Source organism: Amblyomma americanum, chromosome 3 (genome assembly GCF_052857255.1).
Source record: "Amblyomma americanum isolate KBUSLIRL-KWMA chromosome 3, ASM5285725v1, whole genome shotgun sequence".
Lineage (NCBI taxonomy): Eukaryota > Metazoa > Arthropoda > Arachnida > Ixodida > Ixodidae > Amblyomma > Amblyomma americanum.
Genome location: NC_135499.1, coordinates 165,344,894 through 165,360,821, shown reverse-complemented (window position 1 = coordinate 165,360,821; position 15,928 = coordinate 165,344,894). Strand labels below are relative to the sequence as shown.

The 15,928-nt window shown below is 49.6% G+C and overlaps 1 protein-coding gene across 1 annotated transcript in view; it reads left to right on the top strand.

Moving 5' to 3' along the window:
* LOC144125361 (roundabout homolog 3-like) overlaps positions 1–15,928 on the top strand; it is a 316,643-nt gene that overhangs the window by 46,208 nt on the left and 254,507 nt on the right. The gene's annotated exons all lie outside the window — the stretch shown is intronic.

The window sequence follows — 15,928 nt, the reverse complement described above, 5'->3', positions numbered from 1 at the left end:
GGACGAGGCTCGGGCTTTCGCAGCGGGGCCAAATAAGCCCAAGTGCGGAGGATAGCTTTCTTAGCCCCGGCTCCATTACGGGAGACCTCGCGTGCCGCCTCTCATCGGAGTCCCCTCTTTTTTCTCCGTCGTATATAAGCACCCGAAAAATGAGGACAGAAAACAAAGCAAGCGAACCGTTGAGATTCGAGAAAGAACGCCCCTGTCCCGCTCGATGCTGGAGCGCAGCGTCGTAGCCTGCGTGAAGCTCGAACTAAATGTCCGCTGCCGGCCATCACCATTGAGCACTTGTTCTTTTTTTCCTCACTTGTTTTTTAAGTCCAAACTTATTCCCATCTTTACGGCGCGTACGTCGTCTTGATAGGCCCTTCGCGAAACGATTTAAATTTAGTTTTTACCCATCCAGCCCGCACACCTAGTTATTATTTTATTTCTGCACATGGGGATACTATAGCACGCACACGCTCTCTCGTCCTCAGCTGAAAGCTCATCCCTTCGCCGAGACAGTCTTTCCTGTCTGCCGGTCATTGTAGCCAGCAGCACGCATCGCCATAGTCCTGTTCAAGTCTGCCGCTCTTTTCTATATTTCTCTGTTTCCCTCACTGCACTCTTAGAGGGCGTGTGCGCTGCTTTCACTTTTTTCCCGTTGGGGCGCCCTCAACTTGTTTATTTCTGTCTTTTTATATCGTTTGCAGCTAACGTTTCAACTCCTTCTGACAGCGCCGCATACCTCTTATCGTCTGTCTCGCTCTGCAAACTTTTTCCTCCTGCTTACTTAGCGTCGCGGGACCGTCGATTGCTGCCGAGACGATCGTTGTTGTTGTCCTTTCTCTTTTCACACTCCCCTTTCCCCTCCATCTCCTAGCGAAAGCCTGACAACACTTTCAGTTCTGCGCATTGTCCGTTGTTTTGTTATCGCGTCCGCGCCAAAGCAGCTGCAGCGACCCCATTTTTGTCACTCGCACCGAGTTGTTAATGGTGTAACGTGCTTTTCGAAAGCGGCCCCCCTCAAGAAAGAGGGGGAGTCCGTTATGCTTTGGAGCACCACTACCGCCGCAGGCTCTGGCGTCGTCGTTGGTGACGCGTGCTCCTTGGCCGGCTGGCTTCCCTGGCTGGCTTGACGGGCAGCGGCGCCGGCAGTCCGCTGCGTCCCGTTTGCCACGGCCGTACAGCACGCGTGCTTCGACGCTGTCTCGCCGCTTAATCCGTTTTCGGCCGCGTTTTCCCCGTGCGAACTGAACCGAGCGCGCAAGAAGCCTTTCTTGGGCTTTGCTGGTTCCGGCTTCGTCCTTCGTCCCCCCCCCCCTTTTTTTTTTCTCGTTTTGTGTTTGCGCCGCTTCGTGTCGTTGTCTTCGCTTTCTTCCCGCCGACTTATGCCGAGCACACAATCTTGTTATCGGAGAGGAAATCGAAAGATTCGTAATCACGTTCAACACATGTTTACGCTCTGCTTCCGTGTCGAGCTGTACGTGCGTCTGCTTCGTGTGGCTGCGGCATTGTTGCTGTCTGTTCTGTTTTTCTGTCGCCGTCTGCCGGTGTTTCCTGGGAGCTGGTGCAGTTAGTTGCATTAAGCTTTGTTTGTTCCGGGCGCGAAGCGTCGAATAAAAAGAGTTTCTCCGAGAAACCGGCGCCACAGAATCTTAGCGCGTGGTTTTGTTCGTTTGTTTGTGAGGCCGCAATCTAATTATTCGAACTCGGGACGACATTCACTCCACGGCAGACGTGGTAATTGGGCTGCTAAAAGGCAATGGTGGCCGCTCTTTTTGAGTGCACGTAATGTGTGATCCGGTGCAAACCAAAACATTCGTAGGAAGCACAGTTACTTTATATCTTACAGTCGAAGTAAGACGAACCCAACTTTACTAGGGGAGTTACTGGACAGTTTTAGCTGTGCGTACGCAACGGCTTAGCGTGTACGCAAGGAGTTTCCGGGGACGGTAGTGCGCATGCGCAGAATGCAAGCGCAGGCCCTGCGTCTCGCGTGCGTACGCTAGCCAGCGGACTTTGCGTTTCAGCGCTTGCGTGGCTTGCGTACGTTAACGCTGACAAGATGGCGGCGCCCTGCTCGCCCGCTTCGGAATAAATACATGTCGCCGCTGGATTCTCCGACGCAATAGCTCGCTCAAATGGTAGCGGTTCGCTTTTATTCCGCCTACTCTTGCCCACGCGTATAGCGGTATAAACGATAACTAGCCCCTGTTTTTCAGATAATTTGGCGATTTTCAAGCCCCTAGGCCTAACTAAATGCAGTGTGTTTTCAACGGCACCTGGCGAAGTAGGTTTCTAGTTTTTAGTCAGCTCTTACAATTTCTTCGGTTTGCATAGTTTTTCTTCTTGGAACAAAAAAAGGCTCCCAATGCACTCACCCTAGTTATCAGTAATCACGGATCAAATTTTCTTCAACCGAGCGTTGATGTGCTTTGACGTCTTGTCACTAGATGGCGCTACTGTTTACGCGTTCTCTTGAGGAACGGTACGGCACGGCCAGCTAAAACTATACTCCGGAGCGGACAGCGTAACGCACGCAGCACCGTAGCGCTTTGCGTGCGCAAGCACTTGCGTACGCGCAGCTAAAACTGTCTACTGAGATGTTTTCGCTTATCCAGGTTTCCTATCGTTTGACGCTGCGAATTCTGGCGAACATTGGCGCGATTCAATAGCACCAACTTTTTTACAGAGCACCGTTCTATGCTGTTTTGACGCAGGGGCCCCGTAGTCAGCGCCTTCCATGCTTCATTCGTTCAGCGAACGTTTTTCTATTTATTTAATCAACTTACTCTTTGAGCCAATAATCACTACCAAAGAAAAAAAAACTTCCTAACAGAAGTTACTTTGAGATGTTCAAGTCAGAGCATCAAGTTTCCCACGTTACCCAAGATCACTCGTACATAGCACCTTAATTCAGAACCGGCTTTAAAAAGTTTTATGCTCGTTTCTGCATCAAAACCAAAATATGCGATGACCAGTAAATTAAAAGACTGGTTATAACATTTTTTTCTCGCTCGGCGTATCAAATTGAGTCCGATTTGTACAGCCCGGAATTGCTCTAGGCTGTCATGCACTCAACCGCGCCCCTTCTATCTCGCTCTCCGAAAATCTCACAGGGAAAGGCAGGGAACGAGTCCCTAAAAGTTTAAAACGGGCCGCTGCTGCGGATTTTCGCTTAATCCTATGTCTGTCACCGCCATCGCCTCGCAGTGTGTCTTCCACATGCCCAACAATCTTCCCCAATTTGTGCCGCAGTATCCAAGCCACCAAACAAACAATACAAAATAGTTGAGAACATGAAACAATAAAAAAAAGTGTATATGCCACCTTTGCTGACGCTTCCTCTTCTATACTCGCCTTTGGGAACAGAGTTACTCGTAACGGGTTCGGGACCGATTATGATTTGGGCGGTAAGGCACACAGCCGTAGCTCTGAGGGATGCGTTTTTTTATACGAGCCTATTGGGACACGGGACACCAGGTGTCGGGCAGAGCGGAATTAACGGTCCATACAGTTGCGGGCGCTGCTGCTGAGCGGCTAAAAAGCAAAAAAAAAAACAGAAGAAGGAACGAGGAAAAGGAAACAGAACACTGACGCCGCCTACCGGCCACGCGCGGAGGTAGCGGCGCAGCCGAGCGGAAAGCGCGTCGGCCACGGCCGTCCGGCTGCTCGCCATCTGGATAACGCGGTCCGCCCTGTTTATGAAAACATGAGGGCGCCACTGCCGCTTACTACAAACGAGCGGGGTCAGCAGGAGCAACAGCAGCAACATCGCCGCCGTCACTACAGAGCCTTTTTCCCTTCCCCCCCCCCCCCAACTCCCCTTCCGTACCTCCTCCGCGTAGTCCGGCCCACTATTTTGTTCTGCGCGCGCCGTTCTGCTGCATTTTCGTGACAGAATCTGGGGTACCACTCCCCTGTCCCCCCCCCCCCCCCCTTACAAACGTCCTTTTTTTCTTCCACGCCGCTCCACGCTGGACTCCGTTTGCGAGCGCTCCCCAATCTGGTTAAGGACACCCCTCCCGTTCCCAGCAGCAACAGAAGCAGCGCCATGGTCCGCATGGGTGCTGGGGCGCGCGTGGAAGCTCCCTGCTGACCGCCCCCGTAATTGCCGAACAGCGCCCGGGAAACTCCGGGCCGAAGCCCAGGACGCGGACGTGCGGCGTTGCAGGGCAGATCGTGGGAGGCTAGGGAGGCCGCGGGGGAACTAGGGAGGAGTGCGGGTGGCGGGGAAGGGGATGGATGGGGAGGAATGCTCTACTGAACGGCCCAGCCGAGCCTCGGAGCGACCGATTCGTTTAGCCGCTCGCCGGAAGAAAAGGGAGGGAAGCCCGTGTGTGCCACCGGTCTTGTTCTGCGTCGCCCCGCTTCTTCTCACACCACTTGCGCCCTCAAACCATTCCTAGGCAGTTCGCAAGTGCCCGGCGAGGACCTTGAAGCCAAGTGTGCGCTGCTAGTGGGTGCTGGTAGTGGTAATGGTGGTGGCTGGAGGGAGTAGATCGCGAAGCCCTGATTACGCTGTGCCCCTGCTTACTCGCCCAGCGCTAGGGAACCGTCGCTTCCTCCCAACCGTCCCCGCGGAATTCCTCTTCCATCGATGACGAACGCGAGAATGAAGAGGGAAGCATCGCGCGGACGGCGCCGTTTAGCCCACGCGGGGAGCCAGGGGCTTCCCAGCGATGTTTGTTCGCGTTCGGTGCTGAGTGGCCCTTTGCTGCGCTAGCACCGTTGATTGCGCTAACGCTGACAAGAACACTGCAAGAATATACATCACATGAAGATAGGCAGACTGATCCAAAGCGCCTTGTATTAATTTAGCGCGAAAGTGTAATCAGGCCTGGCCGTCTATTTGAAATGATTGCTTTTGACGCGGAATAGTCTCAAAAGTTCAGCTCCGAGTCTGCTAATAACCCCATACTCGAAAATGCTATTAAGATTTCGGTGCAGGCTCTGAGCCACAAATACTGATGCTGAAATTCATTCTTGAGCCACTCCTCGCACTTTCCGCGTTCACTGCTTTCCGCAATTAAAGTTTGGTGCTGCTAAATTGAGCCCCTGGCATGCCTACCACTGTGGCTTAAAGTGTAGGGCTAGCAGGGTCGGTCACAAGGGTATGGCTGGGTATGGCTGCAGCCGTCGTCGTCGTTTGAGTCTTTCCTGGCTCTTGTTCTCCCACATGATGATTCTTTCAACCTTCTTTCAACCTTAAAGACGCTTAGCTACTGCCCTCAGTCACCTCTGATGAAGGAGCCGAGTTGGCTTCGAAACGTTGGGTTAAAGTTAAAATTTTTGGTTGGAGTTGTGCAGTTTATTATAAGTCTTCAAACCCAACCAGACAGGCAAAACTGTCAAAATGATTAGTTTTCAACCTTCTGTAAGCACGAGGCAGCCATAGTGGCCCTCTTGGTGCCAGTCACTAGACAGGAGGTGCACTAACGCTTCAGTTCCTTTTCTCAAAGAAAAGTAACACGTAACTAACCTAGTTTTAAAGTCATAAATAAATGGCCAAGGGTCGAGGGGAGTACTTCTTAGAGCGGGTGGGATACAGTCACCTGGACTGTAGCTTTGAAGGAAGCGATTAAGAGAGTAATTAAAAGGACCACAAATATAAACAACAGGAAGAGGTTACGTTGCTCACGCTGCGATTCACAACTTATGGAACTTTAGATAACGTGCTTAATTATTCTAATTTTTTGCGTTCAGTTTTGTGCAAGAGGACTCCACGTTGCATTTCTGCATCTGTAGGATTCTGCGGAGTGAAGACCTGGTGATTTTTTTAAGGCACAATTTAGTTCTCGCGTTGAACTATGAGTCTGTAGGGAGGCTCTCTGTTGCTGACGACGCTGTACTGTTTCTTTCAAGGGAGTAGTTAAATGGTTGCTCTTTGGGGTACTAACTGTTGGGGCAGTGCAGTTAGTTACCAAACGACGAACCCCTGTAACCATGCGAGTTCTTTCTGGTTCATATTAAGAAAAGCGTGAGCTCCCCACCTGAACAGAAAAGTGCCTAAAACGCTGGCGAGTTGGCAAATCAAAATTTTGACTCAATTTCTGCCGTCCTGTCTAATAAATAAACACCTCTACATCGGTTCACATCGTATCAGGCAATTCTAGCGAGACGAGCAGATTTTGCGCCATCCAACATTGGACCTCTTCAAAGCGGCTCCCGTGCTGTTCCCGCATTGCATTGAACATTTATTGTTTGTCTGCGAGATGCTGGCGAAACTCACGCGATCGTTTGAAGCGCTCTCCGGAGTATTAACGGGTTACGAAACGACTTTTCATGGTGCTACCGTGTCACCTTTAAAGCTACTACGTGAACAGTACATCCACGTCGAATGTGTTACAAACGAGCACTCTTGAAATTGGCCCCCGGTGGGGAATATTTTCTTTCTTTCAGCCGCTGTATTGATGAATAGTCCACGCCACTGCACTGGTTTGCGAAACCTATCCACTCCCAACTACTACACACTTGACCGCCCTCATTGGCCTGACCTGACTAAAAAAAAAAAAAAACTGCTTGCCTGCGAGTACGCTGCGACTGAGCGGGTAGAAATTTGCTTCTTGCTATTTTTTTTAGTCTGCTTGAACGAAAATAGGATTTTTTCAGCAGTGGAAATAAAATAAAAAATAAAGTTTGCTGGCTTCTTTGAGGTATTACAGCCGTGATGCATACATGAATGCTGCATGCGCACTGGAGTGCTTTATAGCATTAACACGTACTATTAGGACATAGACTGAAGTACCTTCAAGATGTAATAGATAAGAACGGACGCGTGCTGCCCGGTTGCGAACGGGTGACCCCATTTGTTACCGCATCAAATGTTTAAGTAACGAGACAGTTCGTTACGAGGTTGTTGGTTACCTTTTCCCAAAGGTGTGCTTTCATTTGACAGAAATCACTCATTATACACAGCGCTCACAGCAGGTATCAAGTGAAGAAGCATTTCCTTCAATGTACAATCTTCTTTGTACCAGACCTGCATTAGTCTTGTGACGCATCTTCTCTTAAAATGCCTGTCGCGCTTTTGTCGGGGTGTATTGCGAATACCACTACATTCTCCTTTTTTCTTATTATCGTTCAAATATATAGCAGAGTAGCTTCTGGCCACTCTGTTATTTTTACTGGTAGCAGTCAATGACGATCTCGTAGCACAGACTAGAAACGTGCTACAATAAATGTTTTTTTAGTCCTGAATATAGTAGGAGTGTTATCCGATGCAGCATCTTGTCCGCTCAACAACAGCGGCATGCGCGTGGCCATCACTTACGTTTCTACGCACAAAATGATAGATGTTTGCCCACAAACATTTCCATGTGACGTCCCTTTGAACATTCTGCACCGAGTCCGTTTCATACGAAGCGGGGCGGATCTCAAATCACAGCCACGCGCTCACCTATTTCGCAACGTTCCCGGGGGCACTGCGCAACAACGTTCGGTGCGTAAAGCAGCATTAAAAAACCATTGGCGTAGACGTGTGTTGACTGCGTAACGGCCCCGAAGGCTTCGATTTCTCACCGCCGTGGCGGCGGTGAGAGCTAGATCGACTCTGGCTCGATCAAATTCCTTGCTGCTAGTTGCACCTCCCCCCCTCCAGGCTGTCCCCTGTGGCTAGGCACCAAACGGAGACGCTCAGCTGAGCATCTTGATGGAAGGGGGGGGGGGGGGGGTCAGCAAACTGCAAAATGAGTTCTGTTGCTTTTTTTTATGACTCGTCCACGTGCGGCTGAGAAAAACTGTCGACCTTTGGATTTTGGAACGTATTCAACACTTTATGCGAAAACGCCCTAATCGCACACACTGAAGGCGCGTGGCTGCTTTTCCTGGACATATTCGCCACAATGCTAGGAACAGATAGTGCGGCCATCGCAACTCACTGTTGCAGGCTATGGACCGGCCTTTATCGTTAGGCCTTTAGTGTAAAGGTCTTTAGGCCGAGGGAAGCTTTTGCATTCACAGCACGTAAGGACCTTAAGTGTGCACCTTAAGGTGCACACTCCTCCGCATTATTTTCTAGTTTTTAGTACATACATGAAAGGCACGCACATTACGTAAAGGGTTCGAACCGAACACAACATTATTTGGCCACCCTGGTGTAATAATCGCCCACTAATATATGAATACACAATTGAGTCGGAAGTTTGCGAGGATAGGGTGGCCTAGGCTGGCACAGGACCAGGTTAATCGGAGCGATATGGGAGAAGCCTCTACACTGCGATGGGCGTAGTAAGTCTTATGATAATGGTGATAAAAACCTCCTTACGTTGCAGCAAAGCTTGTTGACTGAACATTGTGAAAAGACTCCGGCACCTTTACTTCGAAATTTTTGAAAACTACACGCAGGCCATCGAGCTGAGCAATACGCCCTCCACTGCCAGCTAGCCGTAGCGGGGACAAAAACAAAACAAAAAAAGCATCGACGTGCGCTTAATATTGATCACAATCTATCATCGACTTAGCTGACAGAAGTGTCATGGCTTCACACCGCACTCGCGGCTTCAAAAACCGCGCCGTCTAAGTTGCGAGCAGTCATTTTTCTCTCCCGCTCAAAACAGTACATCAATCAATTTTGCATTCAAAGGGCACCCAGCAATTTGGCCGCGGCAAACAGATTTGGTGCCCCTCTTTATTCAATGCTATTCGCTCTGCGCCAACAACCGAAGACAAATAACTGTCGACGGCTTCGGCTACCCTTACCACAGCCACTACAACCACGCAGCGTTGCCGATGAAGAGAGCACTGTTTCGCACGAAAAGGTGTCATTTTGTTCGCAAGTGTGTATGTATCGGGCCGCCACACCACCGCATTATTTATGAAGCGACTGCGCGCCGCCACCACCACGGACACGCCAACACTTCCGCGCTGTTCGGCGTGCATTGAGGGAAAGGGGGAAAGGGGAAGTGGGTGAGGAAGCAGCCTGGTGTTTATAAAGAGTCGGATCGATGGTCCGTAAAGTGGAGCGCGCTGATAAATCGCGGCGTCCCAACAGAAAGCGCGCGCGTGGGCGCATCTCGCTCGCTTTTTCTTTCCACGCTTGTACACACGCAGGCCGAGGCCGAGCGTGGTTCTTCCCTCGCGCGGCTGACCGCAATCAGCCACGGGAGCGAGCTGCAGGGAGAAACAGAACGGGGAAGAAAGGTGGAAAGGAATAAGAGGCGGGAAAAGCGCGCCGCTGACTGCAGTAAATGCGTGCCCGTCAGGCCGAAAGTGGCACGCGCGCACTGTATGGCGGGGCTGGCATGCCGAGACGCCGAACTCTGCATAACCGGCCAATTACGGCTCCTGGCTCTTGCTTTCTCTGCTGCGGCCGTTGTGCCTCTCCTGTACGCACCTGTGCTGCAGCGCACGGCATAGCATTTCGCGACGGTGAGTCTTTTCCTGCCCCTTTCCATGCTTAGTGTGTAACCTGTGTGTTCACCTTTCTATGAGTCGTCGTTCCTTCGTGACTCTTAATCAAAGAAGAAGAAAAAAACTGCGCTAAAAAGCCGAAAACACGGTTCTCTCTGCACGCGAAGCAGCTTGGATCCGTTCGCGGCCAAACGCGGCCTTTATTAACGAGTAGCTTTTCCTTCCGCTTCCCTTGTTTCTTTTTTGTTCGCAGTATTTCTGTGCATGAATATTTCTCCTGCTGCATCCAGTTTTTTTCTTGTCTATCAACTTGGCTCCTTCGAATCCTTCGTTAAGTACCTACTGTCCCAGAATGTCCACCGGACAGTGGACAGGGTGTGTTTACCGCTCTTTCGCTTGCAGAGGTGGGAGGGGATTCTGCTGTCTCCTCCCTCAACCACAAGAGCGCTTAGTTTCTCTCCGTACGTGTATGGTTGTTCCGTGCATTACGAACGGTAATGCCCCGAAGACACGCCACGCGTGCTCCGCTCTACGCGCGTCTTTTGCGAGGGGTTGATTGCCACTTTCTGTCGAGTAAAGTGGAGCCGCTCCGCGGGCGGACACAGAAACAGCCCGGGCGCACGGAATCACGCAACGCGAATAGGTCGAGCGCCTTTTTCCGACCTCACGCGACGGGACCCGGACAAGTGTATACGCGACGACTGCGCCCTCAACGAATGCCTCACAGAGGGAGACTACATTGCACTACACTTCGCTGGTTTCTGCCGCATACTGAATTTCACATTTTTCCGCCCTGTTTTGTTTTCGAATCGTGCGCGCAAGAGCGTGCGACGACGGATTGTCGCCGTCGCTACTACTTAAATTTGGTCGTCCCTTTCGAGCCAACTCTGTTTCGGGAGCGTGACGCTGTTACGAACTAGTGGCGTGCGTTTTAAACCTGCAGCCGTGACCGGGACCGAACGGAAAAAGCCGATCTCTTGTAATGAGGTTTAGCGTGCACTCGAATGGAGAAGAAAAAAAGAGCTCTTTGATTGGGTTGGCAAAACAGTTCCGTGTTTATTTTTCGCGCTACTTTGTGCTTCACTTTGTTTTTGTTTTCTTTCGCGAGTTGGCATCGCTTTTGCGAAAACAAAAGCGCCGTTTGGTGTGGTCACGCGCGAAGTGAATTACGAGGAAGTAAAGCCGTTTAGCGAGAATCGATCAATGCTAAAAGATAGATCATTAGAGCTCGTGAACTGCCTTTCACCTGCCAAGAAAATTATCCGTGCGTGGGCGTCGCGTGAGCGGGAACGTATCCGCCGTGTGGTAAATGAGGAGGCCTAATTATGCTGGAATGTAATAAATTTCCTTTCCAATTGAAAAGACCATGAAGCGCAACGACGTGGGGGAGGAATATATATTAATTTGAACTACCTGGAATTTTTAAGTTCCCGGATGTCTCAGAGCATGAGCCGTTTGCACATCGCTTCGACCAAATAGCGACCCTTGCGGTTGGGAAGGAAACGCGCCAACCGGCACTTGATGCCAGTGAGTGTCATATACCCATTAAGCCACCGCGGCACGCATGGTTTATTTTAAAGTTTTGGACCGGTTCTGGTTTGAGAGAACCAATAATAATAATTGGTTTTTGGGGAAAGGAAATGGCGCAGTATCTGTCTCTTATATCGTTGGACACCTGAACCGCGCCGTAAGGGAAGGAATAAAGGATGGAGTGAAAGAAGAAAGGAAGAAAGAGGTGCCGCAGTGGAGGGCTCCGGAATAATTTCGACCACCTGGGGAACTTTAACGTGCACTGACATCGCACAGCACACGGGCGCCTTAGCGTTTTTCCTCCAAAAAAACGCAGCCGCCGCGGTCGGGTTCGAACCCGGGAACTCCGGATCAGTAGTCGAGCGCCCTAACCACTGAGCCACCGTGGCGGGTTCAGAGAACCAACGCAGAAATTTCTTCTCTTTAAAGTGCTTGTTAAGCAGTTCTGGGGAAAAAGCGAACAAGTGAACACAGACCACGGTATACATAGTGATATATGCGACCGAGGGTAAAAGCGTTGTCTCGTTTTGTGAGGCCCTCAACACCTGATTGTCATGCTTGCATTGCGACGAAACATTCTTTTTAATTGATAACTTACCGGACAACACGTTCTTCTGAAAAAATAAAACAACTCGAAAAAAAGAACGAACATTAAAAGCATTAACTTTTTACTCGTGTATTGACTGCAGTGCACAGTAAATGTCCCACGTATTGTCAACAAATAGCCTACGAGTGTGTATCATAGTGTGCAACTTCATGAATATTACCAACGCATAGCCTCCGTGCGCCCGGAACAGAGCACTTGAAATTTTTTTAATAGCCTACGGTTTAGTTAAAACAGCTTATGTGAGCACTCTAACACGAATGCAATGTGAAATTAGACGCATTGAAATAAAGAATAGACTAGGCGCGAAACAAACGAGGTGATGTTTCTTCTTCCATTGCTCTACCGATCTGAAAATTATAGTATTTAAAATTTTCACATATAATCCTATATATATATGGAAAGCTTGTTCGTTTCGGAAATGCTTTCTTTTTTTTTGCAGTTGCATCGAGCAAAGACTGCCGTACTCTATCCGAGCTTCCCGCGTAAAGCACTGCGCGTACAAAGTCTCGACGCCGAAACGTTCGAGCGTACTTCACCCACGCACGTCCTGCCGCAATTAGACGCGCGTCGTTCTTCACTCTGCACAAACAAACCGCGACGTTCGTTCATCCCGAGTTTTTGTTTATGTTTACTTGATGCCGTTATACGCATGCGAGCCGCTTTCACAAGCTGCTTTCCCTGACTCTCGATATTAACTAATTGCCCAGCGGTCAAGAGAGCAATTTGTACACGACGATGTGGACGCTGCGAGCACCCAGTTGTCCAGCGGCAGAAAGACCCCCCCCCCCCCCCCCCCTTTTCTTCCCTTTCCCCGTGTCTAAAGGGTTTCCCTCCCCGCACACCCACCGTGTTTCTCCATCCGGGCTAGATGGCGATGCACTCCACGCAAGCCTGCCCTCGTGACAAAGCGCCCTGGTTACGCCTACGTGACATCGACATCGTTCCTCTCCCACGTACTACGAGGCGCTGTTTTCACGCTGCGTGCTTCGACGCGACCCATGGCGTGGCCGCCATCGTGTCTCCGTTGGAAGAAATGGCCGCGTGGCTCTGTGTGCTTGCGCTTGCTTGCTTGGGCATGAGTGTCTTTGCGCGGCAGCATGCGCACGTACTCAAACGGTGCTTGCGTTTTTCTGGACACTGTCTCCGGGCAAAGAGCAGCTGTGAAGTTTGTTATGTAGCAGTTAGCACATGTATCAACAGCTGCTCGGCTACGTAGGTTGCTTTTCAGACGATAGAGTTTAAACTGAAGGCTGAGGATGCAGTAGTGGAGGCCACACACATTTTCGTGCACTTCTTCAGAGCGCCATAAGCAGCGTTCGCGTTTGTTATTTTATGCCTAGTAATGGAAGGAGAAAATATTGGTGGCAACGAATGTCGAAGAATAGGTGAAATATTTGGACTGTTCTGAGGCAGTAAGTTCAGCGGACTATGCAAAGACCGGATGTCATTAAGTCTCTGTTCGTCCACTGCGGGCGTGAACTGCTTTCAGTATTGAGCTAAATCCTACGGCATTTCTGATATATCAGGTACAAAACTATATTAATAATTCTTACATTGAATGAGCTTTGTAGCACTTATCTGGCAGAGCTGTGGGGTAATTTCGACCACATGGAGTTTCTGAACCGACACTAACAAGTCACAGCATAAGGGCGTTTTTTTTTTTTTGCATTTCGCCTGCAGCCGCTAGGGCCGAACATCAAAGGCACAAGATTAAACCGAGCCTTTCACGGATATTTTCCGCCTAAGTCATAGAGTCTGTATCGCGCCTAAATTATTGCTAGTTTAACTACTTCGAAATTGCCACGTGGCTATTGTGAAAGCTGTTCGATAATTTTAATAAAAGCCATATGCTTTTCATTCCAATTTCGGAGCACGTTAAGAATCCCTACGTGGTCAAAATTTCCCCGAAGCTTTTCGCTGTCACGTGTATGAAAGCCCACGTGTCTGCTCATCGTTTGATTTGGGCTCTTGAATAAAATGAATATATCTCTCTCATAGGCCAGAGTGTTCAGTTGAATTGTAAAAAAAAATATCCTCCGTCGACCGTTACCTAATAAAACGAACAAGGCTCTTTTACGTGGCATAAAGGGGGATTAAACTCTTATTCTTTCTTTTTTCGACTGGTCGGTGACGTTATTGACGCCATTTCAGTCGATATTAGCGAATCCATGCCACGCTTTCAAATACGCAGGGTTCATGCAGTGTGTAATTTTCTTCGTTATGCAAAATTTAAGGGAGTCAGTGGACAGAGTGACAAAACGGGCTGCAGTACAAAAGGGAACTGACGAGAGCTACAATTGTATTCGTGGAATCAATCAAGGCCGGTCGCTAGGGGCGTGTTTTACGCGTTCTGGCTCGGGCGATGTTTAGTTGCTGCGTGGAAACAACAGTTGTGCGCTCAGACAGTGGTTTATGCTGTAAGGCGCTAGGCACGGCCTGCCATTTTTCTTGAGGCAGACATGCAGAATGCAAATTGATTGCATGGTTTTTTTTGAGTTTGTAGGCGTCAATAAAAACTATGCTATAAGACAAACCGTAGGAGAGGGCTTCAGATTAATCTATATTTCAACACGAGAGCTTTTTTCTGTGCATTAAGCTTCCACAAAATGTGAGTTATGAAGTATGATACGAAATGTGTCAACTGTAAAATGCAGTATGAAATATGTGGGTCCTCTGAACTGTGAACACTGCATTTAGAAGCCAGAATGTAAAGGCTGCAGAGAAGTCGGTTTTGGTGAAAGTCATTGTGCCGTGCAGAGGTGAAAACCGTTATTTAGAAGGCAGAAGTTTGTGTGGCAACCAATGTCCGCAGCACCGTCTCCTGATCTGCACTGGTCTTATCGGCTGATTATCACGAAAACACTGCAGTTCTATTTCATTTTCAATGATAAGAGTTGTGTGGGCACGTCGGATGCAACTGCACCGTGGTAAAAATAATACTCATATTATCTTAGAGGACATAATTTCACACTCACCGCTGCCTTATTGGTCGTGAGTGTGAAGGGGGAAAGCATTCACGTTAATCTGAGATTACAATTGTTGGCGCTTCAAAGCAATGCTGTCGGGTACGAGGTATGCTGTAGTCAAGCCCTCCAAATTAATTCAGACACCCTAGGGTTTCTATAAAAGCCACCGAAATATCGATACGCGAACGGTTTTTCATTTCTCCTGTAAACACATACTGTACTTGTTTCGAAGTTAGGCTCTCGATGTTTCAACTCAGTGTTTTTAGTCACGAACAACTCTGCAGTCTCAAGTCATGTACGGACATGGAGAAATTGGTCCTGCACTATAGGTGGATATATCCTGCTGTTGCTACACCAAACCTAACACGCTAAGAGCGCATCACGAGTCCAAGGTAAACTCCTGAGCAACAGTGTACGTGAATAAAAATCCAGGTGTGAAAGCAAAGTAAGCCTTGCAGTAATCAACTGATGAGACCGATCAGAAAATGTTCGCATTCATTCTTATCCGTCGAAGCTCGAGCGAGTTGGGAATTTGAACGGCGCGGGCACGTAATATAATAATAATTATAACTGGTTTTTTGGGGGAAAGGAAATGGCGCAGTATCTGTCTCATATATCGTTGGACACCTGAACCGCGCCGTAAGGGAAGGGATAAAGGAGGTAGTGAAAGAAGAAAGGAAGAGATAAGTGCTGTAGTGGAGGGCTCCGGAATAATTTGGACCACCTGGGGATTTTTAACGTGCACTGACATCGCACAGCACACGGGCGCCTTAGCGTTAATGATGGAAATGAGTTTTGCACCCATTCGATCGCACACTCGTCGTTAAAGCAACGCTCCGGAGCTGAGCCTCATTGATGGCCTATTAGGAAATCAGCGCATGGAGAAAACCGCGCGAACTGTCTCGCCGCAAAGGAAAAGACGAGACAAAGAGAAATGTAATTAGAACTCGGTTGGCCGACGCTCGAAACGTAGCGTAATGAAGGGCTCTGTCAATCCGCTTTCATCGCTCGTCGCCGCGCGGCAGCTGCAGTGGCAGAGAGTCCAACGGTATTGCGCCGTGAAAGGAAATGGAGCAAAACAAACGAGGGATCGGAGAAATCCAGGGTCGTCGCTTGCCGAGGAAAAGCGACGTGCCGGCGCGCGAACTGACGGATGGGGTCGGAGGCGATCCTTGCGCGGGAATTACCGCCTGACGCGTCAGAGCGGTTGTCGGCGGCATATGTGCGCCCAGACAGCACAGCATGCACAAAAGGGGGAAGCAGGGGGGGAATGCAGGCCTCGTGGCTCCGCGCATGCGCCATGAGCACGTGCGCGAGCAGTCTTCCTTCATCCATCAGCGCAGAACGGACCGAGGCGACAGGGCGGGCGGCCAATCAGGATGCATATTATCGACGCCCTGCGGAAGGGAATCTTCGGGCTTCCATCAATTAAGGCTTGCCCCCTTCTCCCCTCCTGCCCTCTCTCTCTTTTCCTTCACCTTCGTCTTCT